Raw genomic sequence first — 20,277 nt, forward strand, 5'->3', positions numbered from 1 at the left:
ATGCAGTCTCTACTGCACTCCACACTGCCCTTTCCCACCAGGACAAAAGGAACACCTATGTGAGAATGCTATTCATTGACTACAGCTCAGTGTTCAACACCATAGTGCCCACAAAGCTCAGCAATAAGCTAAGGTCCCTGGGACTAAACACCCCCCTCTGCAACTGGATCCTGGACTTCCTGACGGGCTGTCCCCAGGTGGTAAGGGTAGGTGGCAACACATCCGCCACGCTGATCCTCAACACAGGGACCCCTCAGGGGTGCGTGCTCAGCCCTCTCCTGTACTCCCTGTTCCTGTTCACTCATGACTGCACGGCCAGGCACGACTCCAACATCATCATTAAGTTTGCAGATGACCATACAGTGGTAGGCCTGATCACCGACAACAATGAGAGCCTGTAGGGAGGAGGTCAGAGACCTGGCCAGGTGGTGCCAGGATAACAACCTCTCCCTCAACATGGTCAAGACAAAGGAGATGATTGTGGACTACCGGGAAAAAAAGGACCGAGCACGCCCCCATTCTCATCGACTGGGCTGCAGTGGAGCAGGTTGAGAGCTTCATGTTCCTTGGTGTCCACATCACCAACAAACTAACATGGTCCAAGCACACCATGACAGTAGTGAAGCGGGCATGACAAAACCTATTCCCCCTCAGGAGACTGAAAAGATTTGTCATGGGTCCTCAGATCCTCAAAAGGTTCTCCAGCTGCACCATCGAGAGCATTTTGACTGGTTGCATCACTGCCTGGTATGGCAACTGCTCGGCCTCCAACCGCAAGGCACTACAGAGGGTTGTGCGAACGGCCCAGTACGTCACTGGGGCCAAGCTTCCTGCCATCCAGGACCTCTATACCAGGCTGTGTCAGAGGAAGGCCCTAAAAATTGTGCAAGACTCCAGCCACCCTAGTCATAGACTGTTCTCACTGCTCCCACACGGCAAGTGGTACCAGAGCGCCAAGTCTAGGACCAAGAGGCTTCTAAACAGCTTCTACCCCCAAGCCATAAGAGTCCTGAACATCTTGTCAAATGCCTACCCAGACTATTCACATTGCCCCCCTCCCCTCTCCACACCACTCTCTGTTGTAATCTATGTATAGTCACTTTAATTAACTCAACCTACATGTACATACTACTTCAACTAACCGGTGCCCCCGCACATTGACTCTGTACCGGCACCCTCGTGTGTGTGTGTGTGTGTGTGTGTGTGTGTGTGTGTGTGTGTGTGTGTGTGTGTGTGTGTGTGTGTGTGTGTAATTGTTTTTATTTTTACTGCTCCTCTTTAATTACTTGTTACTTTTAACTCTTATTCTTATCCAGATTTTTTTGAAACTGCACTGTCAGAGGCGCATGTGACTAATAAAGTTTGATTTGATTTGAGTTCGTCTTATGCTCTGAACATCTTCAATAATGAGACAAAATATCTCCATCTTAACTAAACAAGTTACTTATTGTTCAACAGGTGTCTCTTAGACGAGGTGATCAACTCTGGCTGATTTTCCAGCTCAACGATGAGGTACGGATATGGACTGGCTGATATCTCGTTGCGCTCTGTGATTTCTAATTAGATTTATGACCCAGTGGTTGAAGAGTTGGCTCACAAAATCTTTTTTTTTTTTGTCATGGCAGTGTCTTTTTCCCCCACATTTTTTGGGGGATTGGTAATGTTCCAGCAAAGTGACTTTGATTTATCATACCCCTCTTTCAAGCCACCCAGTTCATTTGGCTTAAGATGATCACTAATGTACAATGCTAACCATAAAAACCAATGAAGATTTGTATTTAATCTGTTGTAGCAAAAAGGCAAATTTAGTATTTGATTTAAATGCACTTGAACCAAGAAAGCCTTTGAAAGAACATCACGGTTTGAAAAACGGATAAGCAGAAATACTGTCCCTTAGGCCTAGGGAGAAAGAAACTGAATAAGAGCGCCAACTCTTTCATTTTCTATTTGGTGACAGAATTAATTTAGTTCTGTCTGGGAAGCATTTAGTTTATTTATGACCAGTCTGTTGTGGCTAAAAACGAGGACACAGAAAAAGGGGCTGTCTGAATGAGTGTTTCAGCAGCTCCATCCAATGCAGCTACTTTTTAGATCTTACCATACTGTGACCTGTCATAAAACAGTTTCAGTAACACTCCTGCTGATTGAGTCCAAGTAGTGGGCTTCTATTTAAGGATCCATGATCCTGGACCATCAGACAAAGCTAGTTAATGTCAGATTTTAAAATAGCTTTGGGTCAAGGGGCTCAACAGATTTGGCTGTCCTTTAAAACTGTCAACTGAACTCAATACCACATCTTCCTTTGTTCCTTCCAGTACATTCTCCTTATGATTCTGAAGGCATAATACAACTTATTATAGTCATATTTACACCCTTTAATATGGATGATGAGTCACTTGCCATTCACCAATTTGACTCTTAACATTTCATCTTTAGAATTTGTTTATACATTGAGTTTTGGCTCTAATTACTTTTTGTTGCTGTGACATACAACCATACTGAAAGGGCTACTACTGACTGTAACCATACAATTTCTATATGCAGGAAATGACTCTGCAGATTGAGCAGGCAACATTACTGCTCCGCTAACAACAGACGCCTCATTTATTTCTCTAATTGGTTAAGGTTGTTTAAAAATCAATGCTGGGAATGTTTCCATGCTCATGTACACAGTCTTTGCCTCGTTCGTTTCCACTTTGGAATCCGTTTGACAGTTCTTGTGTATGGGCTGTGGGCTTTGAAATTTGTTTTTGGAAGTGCAGACAGGCTGTTGAAGATAATATTGTTTGACCCATCAAACATTTCTCAGACACTTATTTTTCATCTCAAACTTTGTAGACGAGGGGTGTCAAACAAGTTGTGCTCGGGGCCACATTTGGTGATCACTGAGGTCCGGAGAGCTGCAGTGAAATTGGTTATTGAATTGGTTATAGAGTATTGCTTCGACATCAAAATCTGGAGAGGGAGAAAAAAACTCCCCTGTACACTTTTTGCAACTTTTAATACTACCTGACTCTAACTTTTGTTTCTGTCTTTGAGAGATGGACACAGTAAAGCAATTATATAAATCTTGGTCCATTTATAATTTCTACACAGTTTCGATGTGGCTTTAGGCCATGATTGACACCCCAATTCTTGTCAAATCAAGTCTTATGTCACATGCGCTGAATACAACGGGTGTAGACTTTACCATGAAATGCTTACAAGCCCTTTTCTAACAATGCAGAGTTAAAAAAAAAAATAATAATAATCATAATAATTTAAAAAAAGGAAATAGTAGCACAATACAATAACGCGACTATATACAAGGAGTACCGGTACTGAGTCAATGTGCAGGGGTATGAAGTAGAGGTACTTGTAGGTAGGGGTAAAGTGACTAGGTAATTAGGATAGATGATAAACAGCGTAGCAGTATCGTGTGTGTTGGAGTATCAGTGAAGTATGTGTAGGTAGAGTCCAGTGAGTGTGCATAGAGCCGGAGCAAGAGTCCGTGCAAATAAAGTCTAACCTCTACAGTCCAATTTTATTTAGGTTGTTTTGATATTTACTGTATTAAGACAAATGTAGGTATTAGTGAACCAGTTTGACTAGTTTCACTAAGCTAGGCTCTCCGAGGTGACCAAATTAACGTTCAATGATACTCTATCTCTTTACGATTGTCGTTATCTTTCCGCTGATTTCAGTGGACCCATGTGGAACTCTGATAAGACCACTCCCCTCTACGCTCATCTTCCATTACTAATGTGTTTATATGGTTTTACTCCTCGGGGGGGGGGGGGGTGTATGTTCATGTAGTATGGATTTCTGACTTCTTTTTGAAACGACAACCCAGATAGAAATGGACTTGGAATGTTTGCTCCTTTCCTTCAACCTACTACATGTTTCATTCGGAGAAAAGGGACACTTTGAGGCTCATTTGATATGAGTGCTGTCTCCATGGTGAAGAGGTTCACAGGACTGAGATTAAATCATCACACTAGACTGCTCACAGTCTGCTTGGTTGTCTGCAGTATAATGGTGCATTATTTATCAGGCCTTGAGTTTCTGCACTGCATGGTGGGAGAAGCTCACAGTCCATATGAACATCACCGTTAATGACACATGACCTAACTTTGTATGCTAACAGTGGTGCCCCCAGCTGGCACTCCAAGGTACTGTCTTCGTATGACTGCACTTCCCAAGGCTGAAGATGAGGCTGAAAATGACTTGTACTGACAGAGATTATAATAAATGAATGGGCTAATCAGTGGTATTTCTATGTAAGCAGCACCAACCCATCCATCACAACACACACAGGGTGTGAATAATGGATTACATGTTACTGAACAAAAAACGAATCTGTTACGTTACCAGAAAAAATATTGTCATCAGATTACATATTCCATAGTTCAGAAAGGATGTTTGAGGGAAAAAATATTTGACGCCTTTCTCTTTTCTCAATGACATTCAAATCAGCAAAGTTTAACGTTTATTCCGCCTGAGCAAGTCTGACCAGGTCAGAGACCACTATTACACACCAAATGGAAAAGAGCAGGAATAAGCATTTTCTAGGCTACAACCCAAGCTATGTCTTCTAATGGTGCGACTGCTGTCGGCATCCAAAGATTATCCAACTTGAACAAACGCTTGGAGGTGAGGACGAAAGCAGTGGTGTAGCCTGTGGACGGGGCGATACGGATATCACTTATTATAGATATCTACATGGCGTTGATGTGAATCAAACTGCTGCTATTTGTGCCTGTTATATAATGTTTTGGTTGTGGATGGCTGTTCACAAATGCATATGTGTATTTTAACCCAATGGCTGAGTTGAAGTGGGGCTTTTATTGCTCAATCTAATTTGTGCTGATTCAGAAAAATGCCCACAGGCCTAATGGACACATGCTCAAGCTACACACACACACACACACACACTTAAACTGCTGCAAATGATTGACATATCCAAGTGTCGCCAACAAAACGTAGAAAATAAGCCTATAGCAAATGCAGCATATGGTATACATTTTTCAAATGCAAATAGAACTTTTCGATAGTGTTTGAAGCATGCCGTTCCATGAGAGAAGCATTTTTAAACTCGAAGTCATGACCCCAATCAGTCCTTCATGACAGCAAAATCATAAACGACAGAGTAGGCTAGTAAATCCTTAGCTTTTGGGTTATACTCTGGTAAATTCATTTGGCTAATCTATATTTCCATGTTCTATTCTTGAAGATCAAGGTGTATTAAATGAATTGGGATGACTGGAAATCTGAGATGTTGGTTTTTAATGTAAAGACATAGCCTAATCATGTCTAGTAGAAAGCAATGGATTAGAAGAAGCCTACATAACCAAACCATACAGTAAAATGCAACATCCATTTATGGCCAGCTATGTAAACTCTAACATTGATTTATCCTGTAATAGATTTCGTTAAATTGGTAATATTCATGTTTGTCTTCTAATGCCTCTCAGATTACCTTAATGAGTTTGTACTCCAAAAATGTTACTTATTTACCATTTTGAACAGGTAACTAACTGATTACATTTAGAAAATAACCTACCCTACACACACTCGCTCAGTCTTCTATAGCAACTCAAGGTTGATTACTATTGTAATTGAACATGTTTTTCCATAATAAAAATGCTACTTTTAGATTTCTACAATGTAATACTCCTGGTCTAACAAAAAAACCTATCGATATCAGAACCCATGATGATTTGTCAATGGCCCTGCAGAGTCTCTCTAACTGGTCCGCCTTTGCGGACACCAACAAACTGTAGGCTACATTATTTTGTTAGCTGTGGGAAAACGGGACTGACATATTCATGAGCATATCACTGGTGCCCTTAGCGCACTCTCAGTAATACACCCTTGCGGGTAGCATCTGGCAGGCTATACTTTGTTCACTTGTAAACGTAGGTTACATGTATTCGGGAATGTGGTTTATATGAGTTTAAGGCTCTGCGAGCTGCAAGATCCTCCCTCATTCTCGCGCTACAGCCCAGTCTGCAGAGCGAAACGGATTGGAGAACAAACTCCCTTTCTCTCAATCCAACGGATTTATATTCTTGACGATTCGCGTTGCAGTAGGCGACGAGGGCTCACCATCTGCTGTACGGACTGTAAACAATGTTTCTCTTGCAGTATAGAGGTAAGGTCTAACGTGTGTTCATGTTGTTACAGTATTACATTATACCAGCTCTTGTCTGCTCCTCTCGCTCTGTCATGTCTGGGGAGTTTTGCCGACTTCTGTATGGCTGTTATCTCAATCGTAGAATGAATGAATGCACGTTGTTGTAGACGAATTTCGAGGAGGACTAGGTATTTGATTACTGCAGGTCCATGAAGTATATTACTGACGGAAGCAACATGCGAACATCATAACGACAGTGACCAAGTAGAGGTCTTTGCGTCACTTTGTTATTCTACCTGCTGTTCATGAGCCTAGTCGGGTTGATGAGACAAAGACTACTCCTCGTTAACATTTTTATTCACAAATTGATATAGGCCTTGCTAGATTAAATTGTGTAACCCTTCTTGTAGAATGTCTATTGATTTCATTTTTACAATGCATTTTGAATAAAGTTGACAAGCGTCCTCCCAAATGATCTTTGTAACTGTTCTGAAATAGAACACTGGTCAGTTCCGTTATTGTTTTTCCGAAGACTGTTTTCTTGTTTCATTTAGTTAATGACCATGGTTGCTTTTTAAATCTGTCTTCAAAATAATACGTCACCAGTAGCGAACTGAAAATAGGCTACTGTCTTCATCGCATATCTGTTTTTGAAAATATGCCTTTGTGCGCAAAAGTCATTCAAATATTATGGTGAGCGTGTGCACTTTGCACTGGTTTTGCACACTGGTTTCTTTCAGATGTTCTTGTCATTTATTCAATTATTTACTCATGATATATAAATAGCTGCTGGTAAATGGAACGTTTTCCTCAGTAATAATTACAGGAGAAGCAAATTAAGCCTTCTAATTAACCTGCTTCACTCTTGCGCTCTCACTCTGCTTCTTTAGACTTTTTAGCCTCTGCTGTTTCTGACCATGGAGAATTTACTCCATCTCTCATCCAATGTTGGATAAGTGTTGGTAATTGCTGAGTTCCCTGGGTCCACCAATTCAGAGACCAGAGTGGTAAGCATACAGTATGAATGCTGAAAAGGGAAATGGTTATAAACACAACACAGCCTATGCATTTTCTGTAGGGGAATGATGCTGTGCATTAAGGATGAGTTTAGCTTTCTCCCCTAAGTCATTGACTTCACCTGACATAAGCAATATTTTGTTTCTCTGTGCCATACTTTCAATTCAGCTATGGGGACAAAATGGCTCTGGAATATTGCATACTTGCTCCCACTTTTCTTTCCATGGCCAGGGGCACAAACGTCTAGTGAGCATCTGAGTGAATCAGGACTGATTGCTCGCTTTCAACAGGGGTGACCGTGAGGAAGAAAAGGTCTACCGTGCACTCTGACAGACATTTACCTTCACACTGTACAGCTCACCACTGATCATTGGAGAGGGCATCTGTAGATTCCTCATAATGGAGGGAGAAGGAGAGAAATGGAGGGAGAAATATACATTTGAGGAGCAATGTTTCAGAAGGATCTTTGTGATTTGAGTTCACTGTGGCCCCAGGATAATGGTGCTGTGGAATAAATGAGGGGAATACTGAATGCAGAGAGAAACCTTGTAAAATGAGGACATTTGGTAGCTTTGGAAAATTGTCCTTTTTTAATGTGGAGACTGAGGTTCAGTTTTGCTAACGATTCAGCAGAAAGTGGAGCCATGGCTTTGGGGAAAGAGAATCAGCATAATGAAATCTGAGTCAGAGATAAAGAAAGCATTTTCTCTGTGGATACCTCTAGCAGTGTGTGGGAACAGGGGTTTCAGGGGTGTTCACTGCTAAAGGGGTGTAAAGCACAGATCTGCTAACCTTGTTATGGTTCCTTCAGGAGGGCCGAGAGGCCCCAAAAAGAGATGGGCTCTTTCAGGGTTACTGAAATCCCAGATACTGAGTTGCTATAGATACAAGCCTCATTCCCTGTCAGATTTGTGGCTCTGGCTATTTGCTAGTTTTTGCCGCCATGTTATAGAGGGAGTGGTAGGATTAATGGTCTTGCCCCACTGCAAGTAGTTCATTATGAACTCTAAGGTGTTCCATCTACTCTAGTTGGTCCTTTAGGAGTCTCTACCAGATGCATCTGAGACAGAGGTGGGTTTCCACTCTAGAAAAAAACCCAAACTATACTCAGTAATCAGCGTTCCATCAAATCAGTGACCATTGTTATAATAATTGATTGTCAGAAGCAATTCCTCCTCTTTCCATCAACATCTTTATTCTATTTCCCCTAACTTCCATCTCAGCCTGATAATGGACACAGAGTGAACCCCTACCTAGAGAAGCTTTTAAACTGGCATTCCCCCCAAGGTCAAGACTTTAGTGTTTTAGCCTGGTGAATCTCTCTCTGCTCTTAAGACTTTGAGAGATGGTGTTCGGTCTTAGGAAACTGGTCAAGTTCATTATTTAATTGCAATGTAATGCATTTTATTGTTGTCTGAATTTTTATTTGACATACAATTCAACCGTTATTACATCAAATTGATTACGTTAGTTACGGATAGTCAAGTGAGATAGTACTCTGTCTGAATTTGTTTATATTACTGATTAGGAAGTCTAAGCATAGGGATTTACCATATTTCCAATACTTCCCTGATCCAAAGCTCATTTGAATGCACCCGGCCTCCTATATTAGAAACCAAATAATATATAATAATAATAATAAGGCTGCCTTTCCACTGTTTTGCTATAACTGAGTTTCTTGTTTTCATACTGCTCTCCTCACGGTGGACAGGTATGCAGATTTTCCACTTCTCCAGCTCTGTGGATTGGCTAATTGAAAGATGTGGTATCCAGGGCTGAGGAATGGTGTAACTGGTCATTGCTAATGCAACAAACCTTGCTCTGTCCCTGATAAGGAGACTCTCACTGTTTTGTGCCCTGCTGGGTAAGCGATCTGAGGACTATTTTTATGCTGTGTTGTTTCTCCTGTCAGAGGTGATGTTTGTGAGTAGTTACATATCTTCTCTTCCAGTTTCAACTCCCTGTGGAAATGAGATGTAAATATGGAAACAATAAGTAAAATTCAATTTCAGCAGGTGCTGTTAAAGTAATGTTTGTTTTCTGATTTAATGGATTGAGCGTCATCCAACTAGTGTGGAGATAGCATCACAATCCTTGGACTACCCACCTACTGCTCAGTAGCCTACACTCAACATATCACAGTGAACTTATATGGCCTTCCAGAAACCGTCATCAAAATACCAATTTCCAAGCATCATAGCAAAGTTTCAAAGCACCCAATGGGAAAAATGTGTGTTGGTTTCAGTAATACATTTTTACTGGACACTTCATTTGTTTTTCAAGTTCTTGTTTCTCGAGGGATGCCAGACCATATATTGTTGTGGTGATATCACCCGTTGAACCCTTCCCCATCTGTTGAGCCGATGTTGTAGATTTTGTTGTAATAACGTAATTAAGATTCTATCAATGCCTCACCAGTCTTGCTTAATCTGTTGGTTGCTGGTGTAATAGTTGTTGTTTTACTTCCTTTGTTCCGATATCTGTGTCGTGTAGAAAACCCATCTGGGTCGGCCTGATTGTTCAGCCGTGTGTGCCAGGCTATTCCAGAGATAACTGGGTTTTTGTGTAACTGGAATTGGTTCAGTTGAAGGGTGTGTAGGAGTGTGTGGCAGTCAGATCCCTGAGAGCAGCAGCAGTCAGCCAGCCACTCATCTGGTCTAAAGCAGTGGAGGGAGCGGCATGTCTGTCTGGGAAGGGAACGTCTCAGGATCAACTCTGGGGCTCTGTGGAGCACAAACCACCTGATTGAGGGAGGCCTCTGTACTCAAGCACTTTGAGCCTCAGATTTGGGCTCAGGTCTCTGCAGTAGGGTTAGTGGGATAGAGACGTATTGCTATTGAATAAGGCAGAATTGAGGCTGTATAGCTGCAGTGTAAAACCTTACTGATGGTCTCACTGAGGAGAGGAGGATGGAGGAAGATGAACTTTTCACCAGGGAGGATCATATTCTCTGTTCTAATGGAACATCTCTGCATCTCTATTCGGATTGTAATGGTTCACCAATCCCATGGTTCGGTACTTATTGCGGTTTTGGGGTCGCGGTTCGGTTACGGTACAGCAGGAAAATGAAATGCCAACAGTAGTTAATTTTTGTTTATTTGGCAAAAGACACAAAACTTAAACACCCGATTTTTAGCCCAAGTCCAGCTTCTGTGACCTTTTCTGTTGTGAAAGGGATTATGTTTGGCCTCTTAGGTAGAGGTCTTCGCGTGTCCAAAAGTATGTGTTCCGAAATGGACCTGTGGTTTTCCCACCCGGACCCTATATGCATACATTTATTTAATATACAGATAAACCTGGTTTGATCCAGACCTAGTCCAATCCGAGTGAGGGAAGCCGCAGAAAATTAACTTTGTAAGCTACCTTTTTTATTAACTAGAGCTGATAAAGCGCGAGGGAGAGAGAGGTGCCACTCTAGCAGGCGGAGGGGCTTGCAGTGTCTACTCTGATATATTATAGAAAGGAGGAGTTTGGAATCCCATTGGGCAATGAATGTAGAAATGTATAATGCCCCACACAGCAGACTATCGACCAATCACTTCACATTGTCATACTGCATCACATGGTTTCTAAGCTAATCGACACGCAACCCTTCTGAAAGTCTGGGTGCGAGTTGAGAAACCTGCCTATTTTCCTCAAAGTATCTCATCTCTGAAACATTTTGTAGTATTGTACTTCTTGTTGACAAAATTCATGCTTATGTTGGGTTTTTGATCTAGCACCCAATTGACTCCCATTCACTCCTTAAAGGAGAGCTCTCTTTGTATCAGAATCGCCCAGAATGCCCCACACGGTCCATTGACGATTCATGGGCAATGTACACAATGGGCGTTAATACAATTCTAAGGGAGTTTCCCTTTCTCCTCAAAAGTACAGTGCCTTCAGAAACTGTAACTCAGCACTCAGGAACATTCACTGTCTTCTTGGTAAGCAACTCCAGTGCAGATTTGGCCTTGTGTTGTAGATTATTGTCCTGCTGAAAGGTGAATTAATCTTTGTGTCTGGTGGAAAGCAGACTGAACCAGGTTTTCCTCTAGGATTTTGCCTGCGCTTAGCTCTATTCCGTTTCTTTTTTATCTTGGAAAAACTCCCCAGTCCTTAACGATGAGAAGCATACCCATAACATCATGCAGCCACCACTATGTTTGAAAATATGGAGAGTGGTACTCTGTAATGTGTTGTATTGGATTTGCCCCAAACACAACACATTGTATTCAGGACAAGAAGTGAATTGATTTGCCACATTTTTTGCAGTATTACTTTTAGTGCCTTGTTGCAAACAGGATGCATGTTTTGGAATGTTATTATTCTGCACTGGCTTCTTTTTCAGTGGTCTCTCCAGAGATAAAGTGAACCCAAGTTTTTGTTCTTGCTCATGCACTTTTCCCCTTCCCAACACTGCCAGGAAAAACAATTTGAAGTAGCACAGCACATGTCATGATGGATCACCAGAGGGGTGCAAGACTCTACATCTCTGAGTGTGCTTGTGTTTCTGCCACGCTTTCTGAGAAAGCACCTGCGTATATCTGCTGGCTAAGTATAGATCATGGGGGGAAAAATCACCTATTCTTTACCAATGTCTCATTGGATGATTAATTTGCAACCAATTCACATTTTCACGTAAAGGTTGCATTTTGCATGAGTATTATCTGTTTGACGAATGACCAATTGCCATAATTATGCATGCTCATTTAGTAGTGATATATTGTGGAGCATAGCACAGATTTAAAGGCAGTCAAATAGATTCCTGTGTGTTTTATATATATATACTGCTCCAAAAAATAAAGGGAACACTTAAACAACACAATGTAACTCCAAGTCAATCACACTTCTGTGAAATCAAACTGTCCACTTAGGAAGCAACATTGATTGACAATACATTTCACATGCTGTTGTGCAAATGGAATAGACAACAGGTGGAAATTATAGGCAATTAGCAAGACACCCTCAATAAAGGAGTGGTTCTGCAGGTGGTGACCACAGACCACTTCTCAGTTCTTATGCTTCCTGGCTGATGTTTTGGTCACTTTTGAATGCTGGCGGTGCTTTCACTCTAGTGGTAGCATGAGACGGAGTCTACAACCCACACAAGTGGCTCAGGTAGTGCAGCTCATCCAGGATGGCACATCAATGCGAGCTGTGGCAAGAAGGTTTGCTGTGTCTGTCAGTGTAGTGTCCAGAGCATGGAGGCGCTACCAGGAGACAGGCCAGTACATCAGGAGACGTGGAGGAGGCCGTAGGAGGGCAACAACCCAGCAGCAGGACCGCTACCTCCGCCTTTGTGCAAGGAGGAGCAGGAGGAGCACTGCCAGAGCCCTGCAAAATGACCTCCAGCAGGCCACAAATGTGCATGTGTCTGCTCAAACGGTCAGAAACAGACTCCATGAGGGTGGTATGAGGGCCTGACGTCCACAGGTGGGGGTTGTGCTTACAGCCCAACACCGTGCAGGACGTTTGGCATTTGCCAGAGAACACCAAGATTGGCAAATTCGCCACTGACGCCCTGTGCTCTTCACAGATGAAAGCAGGTTCACACTGAGCACATGTGACAGACGTGACAGTCTGGAGACGCCGTGGAGAACGTTCTGCTGCCTGCAACAAAACTCCAGCATGACCGGTTTGGCGGTGGGTCAGTCATGGTGTGGGGTGGCATTTCTTTGGGGGGCCGCACAGCCCTCCATGTGCTCGCCAGAGGTAGCCTGACTGCCATTAGGTACCGAGATGAGATCCTCAGACCCCTTGTGAGACCATATGCTGGTGCGGTTGGCCCTGGGTTCCTCCTAATGCAAGACAATGCTAGACCTCATGTGGCTGGAGTGTGTCAGCAGTTCCTGCAAGAGGAAGGCATTGATGCTATGGACTGGCCCGCCCGTTCCCCAGACCTGAATCCAATTGAGCACATCTGGGACATCATGTCTCGCTCCATCCACCAACTCCACATTGCACCACAGACTGTCCAGGAGTTGGCGGATGCTTTAATCCAGGTCTGGGAGGAGATCCCTCATGAGACCATCCGCCACCTCATCAGGAGCATGCCCAGGCGTTGTAGGGAGGTCATACAGGCACGTGGAGGCGACACACACTACTGAGCCTCATTTTGACTTGTTTTAAGGACATTACATCAAAGTTGGATCAGCCTGTAGTGTGGTTTTCCACTTTAATTTTGAGTGTGACTCCAAATCCAGACCTCCATGGGTTAATAAATTGGATTTCCATAGATTTATTTTTGTGTGATTTTGTTGTCAGCACATTCAACTATGTAAAGAAAAAAGTATTTAATAAGATTATTTCATTCAGATCTAGGATGTGTTGTTTTAGTGTTCCCTTTATTTTTTTGAGCAGTGTATTTCCACACTACAGTTTGAATAATACAGTGAAATTATAAAAATGAAGATTCCCTGGAATTTCAGCCTGATTTGGTTGGATGGAGTTTTGGCCTTCCATGGTGACATCAGCAAGCGGTAGAATAGTCAATAGACCAAAAAGAAAGTGGCTTCCAAACTTCTTTGCCATTAACAGCTAGTTTTCAGTTTTCCCCTCCCCACTTAGACCACTCCTCAGACAGTCCTAGCAAAATTGCTTAAGAAAGTGCTCTTTGCTAAGAAGCTATTTTTGTTTCTTTTTGACCAGTTTAAATTAATCACAGTAAGGTACTTAATTCTTACTGAGAAGTGATTTAATATCGAGTTAGAAATGGCTGCATTGTACCTTTTAATCCTCTTGACCTGTACTTGTCTCATCACATTGACATGTTGAACATAGAGCAAGGAGGAAGCTGAGGTTGTGGTTCAGTGGTTAGGTCCAGGGTACTGAGTTGTCCACGGAGATTGCCTGTCTGGAAAGCAGCCATCATTGTACAGTAATAGAGATGGAGAGCCTAGATCTCTATGGCCCCTGGTTTAGAAGGGAGGAGAAAGCTCTCAGGAAAAAAAGGGAAAGTAATGAAAAACAAAATGGCACCCGGAAAAATGGCTGCATCATGAACCAGAATGTGTTATTAATAGAATAGCAGAGACGCTCTCAGGATGTGTTCAGTCTACAGGGGCGTTGTGGCATTGAATGAAGGACATCTCACTCTCTTTATTTTCCTTTGGGAAATCAGTTGTCTCCATGAACTGTTAGCAAACAAGACTTAGAACACATTTACATCAAAGGTTCTGTTTACCTCACTGCTCTGTGAATGTTCAGACGAGAGTGAACCACAGAACTCTAGTGCCCGGTAGTTTTCCATTTGCTTTAGAAGGTATTTGCGTTGAATCTTATTTGGCGTTAACACACACACGTCTACCTACCCCCACTGTGAAGAGTCTTTCATGGACCTTGAAAAAGTCAAAATTCATACATTTGGAGAAGCTATGAAGGCCTCTGTGTTTGATTGAAGGCAACAGGAGCTCAATGTAAGGCCTGTACTTGCCTGTTTACTGCACCCAGCTCGGTTAATAATGGGCTGCCTTTACTGAATTAACACATTTTACAGACTAACGTTTGTTCAGCTACTTTTTTCTCTTCTTGAAGAATGAGAGGTCAGCATTTATGGGGAAGTGATGCAACACAGGTATCACTTTTCAAGGGATGAGATACAGTATGTAGCTTTCATTTGGTTGCCTGGTTTATTGCCATATCTATTTTAGACCAGTGAAATGCATGTTGCGGTCAGCAGGATGTTGAGGTCAAGTTCGGACCTCCCCTGGCCTGTTTCTGACTGAAGAACTGAGCTGAAGACAACTCTTTAGTTCACAACCAGTCTGATCATGTCTCTTACCATTTATAGTCACTTGTGCAATATTGTAGATGTACTACAGTTGAGTTGAGGACAGCTCATTATTTCAGTTCTAAAATGTCATCATTGATCTCTCCATTTATGAGCGCTAGATGTAATCTGTTCTGCACAATACATACTCTGACTCCATTTTATTTGTAGAAAACTGCAGGTGAAGTTCTAATTTCTATGTCATCGTTAGTGGTTGATCTCTCCACATGTATTAATTGCAGATTGAACGTTTTGGTTTTGTATAGACTCGAGCTTTGCATTTGTTTAGCTTGTGTACTCTGTCTAGTTCACAACTGTCATTTGTTTACCTCTATACAACTCAATACAGTTCTTTTTAGGAGGATCCTCCTGGGGTGCTGAATTGAGGGGATTTAGGAGGATCCTCCTGGGGTGCTGTACTGAGGGGTTTTAGGAGGATCCTCCTGGGGTGCTGAATTGAGGGGATTTAGGAGGATCCTCCTGGGGTGCTGTACTGAGGGGTTTTAGGAGGATCCTCCTGGGGTGCTGAACTGAGGGGATTTAGGAGGATCTTCCTGGAGTGCTGTACTGAGGGGATTTAGGAGGATCCTCCTGGGGTGCTGTACTGAGGGGTTTTAGGAGGATCCTCCTGGGGTGCTGTACTGAGGGGATTTAGGAGGATCCTCCTGGGGTGCTGAACTGAGGGGATTTAGGAGGATCCTCCTGGAGTGCTGAACTGAGGGGATTTAGGAGGATCCTCCTGGGGTGCTGTACTGAGGGGATTTAGGAGGATCCTCCTGGGGTGCTGTACTGAGGGGTTTTAGGAGGATCCTCCTGGAGTGCTGTACTGAGGGGTTTTAGGAGGATCCTCCTGGAGTACTGTACAGAGGTTTTCCGGGGATCTGCTGTTCTCTGTGGAGGTTAAAGCACTCTGGACAGATGCTGACAACCACTGACTTAACATCATGGCACTGAACACAGCCATTACAGAGGGAAGGTAATTGGATCCACAAATCAGCTGACGGCTCCAGGTTTATAGTGGCCCCACGGCTTTATGGGCCCCACGGCTTTATGGGCTGTATTTCAGGGCCTGGTGGGGGAGGCTGTCGGGCGTTTTGAGGTGGTGGGGGGCCTCAGAGCTGTTAGAGAGGAAACATTGCTTGTTATGAATGAACCACACTGGAACTCAACCCAACAAATCAAGCTCTACTCTTCATCTGTCAATGACAGAGCACCTGCCCTCTATGCAAACTAAGTCTTCCTATTAGAAGTGTTTGGCTAATCTGGAATGAGGAGATAAGTTTAGCAGCTTTCATTAGTTCATGAATTGAATTTCTGTCAGATTCTCTAATTTGTAGGCCCACTTCAAACGCTGGTTCATTTTGGAACACTTTGTCACCTCAACTGAACTGAAAGTGATTCATATGTTTCCTGGACATGAATTGCCTAGAAAATCTTGACCTTTATAAGGAGTGAAGACATGTTCTGTAAGCTTGTAACAGAGAGATGGGCCGTGCTTTAGTCATCTGTTACACCTTCCTTCCCTCTGGACTGAAAGAAGACGTCAGAGTGTCTGAAGCAGCTCAGTGGGAGAGGATCAGCTCATCTCTACCTCTCTGCTCCTCTCCTCTCTGAACCCCTATATTTTTGCCATTCACTCCCTATTTCCTTCTCTCTTCTCTTTGTGTGCAACTCATGTCTCTATAAACCTCTCCTGGTGTGTCTCTTTCCTTCTCTTTTAATGAAGGCTTTTATTTCCATCTAATAGAAAATGAGTCTTTCAGAGTCACTGGAGAAATGTGTGTGGGCTGGGTGAAAAGCCAAAGAACATCGCTGTGCCTTCATTTTTACAGAACTCTTTTCTCCTACCTCAGTCTCTGATAAGAGCAAGAAATGAATGCTCTCTGAACCTAATCTATCATCCATTTTCCTCCCTCTTTTTCCCTCCCCATCTCCTCCGCTCTCCATCCTGCCCCCAATAGTACAAGACAGTAGTCAGTGAGGCAGAGACCAGTGAGGATTAATTGTGTTCTGGAGGTACAGAGGGCATCAGCAGCGGTCTGCTTATTTTGGGCCCTGGTGAGCCTCCATATGCTGGATGAAATCTGTTCCTCCTCTCCTGGCTTGTTAGCTTTAGCGTGTTAGCGTGCTCACTGACCAGCAGCTGCAGTGAGACAGACAGGACTGGGCCACTCTCCAGGAGTACCACAGAGCAATGCAGCTCAGTTCAGCTCAGCCCAGCCAGCAGAACCAACAGGCAACCCCCATTTCCCATATCACACCCCCACAACCTAATGAATCGTTCTGGGAACCTTTAACAGACCCCATTCTGTTTGCCCGGAGGCAGCAGAGCCACCAGGCAGCCCTTTAGCATCCTGGGCTGTTAGTCTCTGCTGTGGAGCCGTTGTCTGAAATAGCCTTTGACTATCTCTGAGACACAGAGCCCTGCAGGATCCTCTCTTCTTATCATTAAAGGGAAATAACTACTCTAAAGATGGACTCCCCAGACCCTTGTTTTAGAATGATTCTGTTTTAATGCAGGTCTTTATTTATACATTGCCTGTGAAATATATTGGCACCCTTTCACTTTTATAAAGATGTTTCCTATTTCTTCTCAAATCATTTGAAATTGAAAACCATTTCTGTATGGACCTCGCTTTGTGCACGGGGGCACTGTCATGCTGAAACAGTAAGGGCCTTCCCCAAACTGTTGCCATCAATTTAGGAGCACAGAATCCTCTAGAATGTCATTGTATGCTTTAGCGTTAAGATTTCCCTTCACTGGAACTAAGGGGCCTAGCCCCAACATTTAAAAAAAAACAAAAAAACATCCCAGACCATTATTTCTCCTCCACCAAACTTTACAGTTGGCTCTATGCCTTGAGGCAGGTAGCATTTTCTCCTGGCATCTGTCAAACCCAGATTTGTTTGTCGGACTGTCAGATGGTAAAGCGTGATTCATCACTCCAGAGAATGCCTTTCCACTGCTCAAGAGTCCAATGGCAGTGAGCTTTACTCCACTCCAGTCAACGCTTCTCATTTCGCATGGTGATCTTAGGCTTGTCTACGGCTGCTCGGCCATGGAATCCCATTTCATTAAGCTTCTGACGAACACTTATTGTGCTGACGTTTCTTCCAGAAGCAGTTTGGAACTCAGTTGTAAGTGTTGCAACTGAGGACTGATGATTTTTACCTTCTACGCGCTTCAGTACTTGGCGGTCCCATTCTGACAGCTTGTGAGGCCTACCACTTTGTGGCTGAGCCATTTTTGCTCCTAGACGTTTCCATTTTACAATAATAGCACTTACAGTTGACCAGAGCAGAAATTTGAACAACTGGTTTGTTGGAAACGTGACATCCTTTGACAGTGCCACGTTAAGTTACTGAGCTCTTCATTAAGGCCATTCTACTGCCAAGCTATGTCTATGGAGATTGCATGGCTGTGCTCAATTTTATGCACCTGTCAGCAATGGATGTGGCTGAAATAACCGTATCCGCTAATTTGAAGGGGTGTCCACATCATTTTGTGTATATATAGCTTACCTTAATAAAACATTTCTCAGTGAAAGTCACCCAGTAAAATACTACTTGAGCAAAAGTTTTAAAGTATAAATCATTTCAAATTCCTTATTATGCAAACCAGACAGCATAGTCTTTAAAAATAAAAAATGTACTGATGGCCATGGGTGCAATCATAATTTACAAACAAAGCGTTTGTGTTTAGTGAGTCAGCCAGATCAGAGGCTGTAGGGATGACCAGGGATGTAGTCTTGATAATTGCCTGAATTGGAAAATGTTCCTAACCTGCTAAGCATTCAAAATGTAACGAGTACTTTTGGGTGTCAGGGAAAATGTATGGAGTAAAAATTACATTTTCTTTAGGAATGTAGTGGAATATAAGCAAAAGTTGTAAAATATAAATAAAGTACAGATACCCTCAAAAATTAATTAGTAGTTCAAAGTATTTTTACTTCGTTACTTTACACCACGGGCGTTACCTCATACTCTGGCCTACTATCTTTGCTGGGCCAGATGTGGCTAACAGCTATATGATAAATGTCCCTGAAGGCCACTGTAGCGTGACTGTGCTGATTTAAAGGGTAAACAGCAGAGAAAGAGCCTGACTGATGGAGACGGGTGGCAAAGGCTGTCTGAGACTGGTGATGACACTGGGGGGCACGGAGCTGTCTGATTGGAGAGATGTGAATGCTGATGAACAAACAAAGCAACCCCTAATTTTAGCAGGATTTGCTCCATAAAGAGGGTCAAGCAATCTCTGTTCATACAAACTAATCCTCCATCTCACTCATCACTGTTTTATAACATAGTTCTTAGGTCTTGATTCTATCCCTCAGCCATAACTGAACATTGAGCATTACAGTATAGTAAGCTACATATGAATGCATCTTCTCAGTTTTAAAGGATACTGTCTGTTTAACTTCAGTTCATATACGTACATGATGGAAAATCCAAGCCCAGTTACGATAACCGAATTAGTTAAAAAAGCCATGGTAACATTCATCTAGACCCGGTAGGCCAAGTTGAATGTAGGCCAAGTTGAATGTAGTCACGGTGGGCCTAGTTGAATGTAGACCCGGTGGGCCTAGTTGAATGTAGGCCTAGTTGAATGTAGACCCGGTTGAATGTAGGCCTAGTTGAATGTAGACCCGGTAGAATGTAGGCCTAGTTGAATGTAGACCCGGTAGAATGTAGGCCTAGTCGAATGTAGACCCGGTAGGGCTAGTTAATTGTAAACCCGGTGGGCCTAGTAGAATGTAGACCCGGTGGGCCTAGTAGAATGTAGACCTGGTAGGCCCAGTTGAATCTAGACCCAGTAGCATTTAGGCCTTGTAGAATGTAGACCCAGTAGAATGTAGGCCCAGTAGAATGTAGAGCTAGTTGAATGTAGAGCCGGTAGAGCTAGTTGAATGTAGAGCCGGTAGAGCTAGTTGAATGTAGAGCCGGTAGAGCTAGTTGAATGTAGAGCCGGTAGAGCTAGTTGAATGTAGAGCCGGTAGAGCTAGTTGAATGTAGAGCCGGTAGAGCTAGTTGAATGTAGAGCCGGTAGAGCTAGTTGAATGTAGAGCCGGTAGAGCTAGTTGAATGTAGAGCCGGTAGAATGTAGACTTAGTTGAATGTAGACTTAGTTGAATGTAGACTTAGTTGAATGTAGACTGTAGACCTGGTAGAATGTAGACCTGGTAGAATGTAGACCTGGTAGAATGTAGACCTGGTAGAATGTAGACCTGGTAGAATGTAGACTGTAGACCTGGTAGAATGTAGACCTGGTAGAATGTAGAGCAAGTTGAATGTAGACCCGGTGGGCCTAGTTGAATGTAGAGCTAGTTGAATGTAGACCTGGTGGGCCTAGTTGAATGATTTAATCACATAGAGATCCACCAGTGAAACATAATAT

The 20,277-nt window shown here is 43.0% G+C and overlaps 1 protein-coding gene across 5 annotated transcripts in view; it reads left to right on the top strand.

Annotated features, from left to right (window-relative positions):
* Positions 1–20,277, top strand: part of LOC106604462 (ecto-NOX disulfide-thiol exchanger 2) — a 325,983-nt gene that overhangs the window by 96,233 nt on the left and 209,473 nt on the right. The window contains exon 4 of one of the 5 annotated variants that reach the window (XM_014199101.2): positions 1,459–1,512. The exons of the other annotated variants lie outside the window; for them this stretch is intronic. The gene's annotated coding sequence lies outside the window, so the exon portion shown is untranslated. The remainder of the gene's footprint in view (positions 1–1,458; positions 1,513–20,277) is intronic. 5 annotated transcript variants of the gene reach the window in all.

This window comes from Salmo salar, chromosome ssa05, assembly GCF_905237065.1.
Source record: "Salmo salar chromosome ssa05, Ssal_v3.1, whole genome shotgun sequence".
NCBI classification, from domain to species: Eukaryota; Metazoa; Chordata; class Actinopteri; order Salmoniformes; family Salmonidae; genus Salmo; species Salmo salar.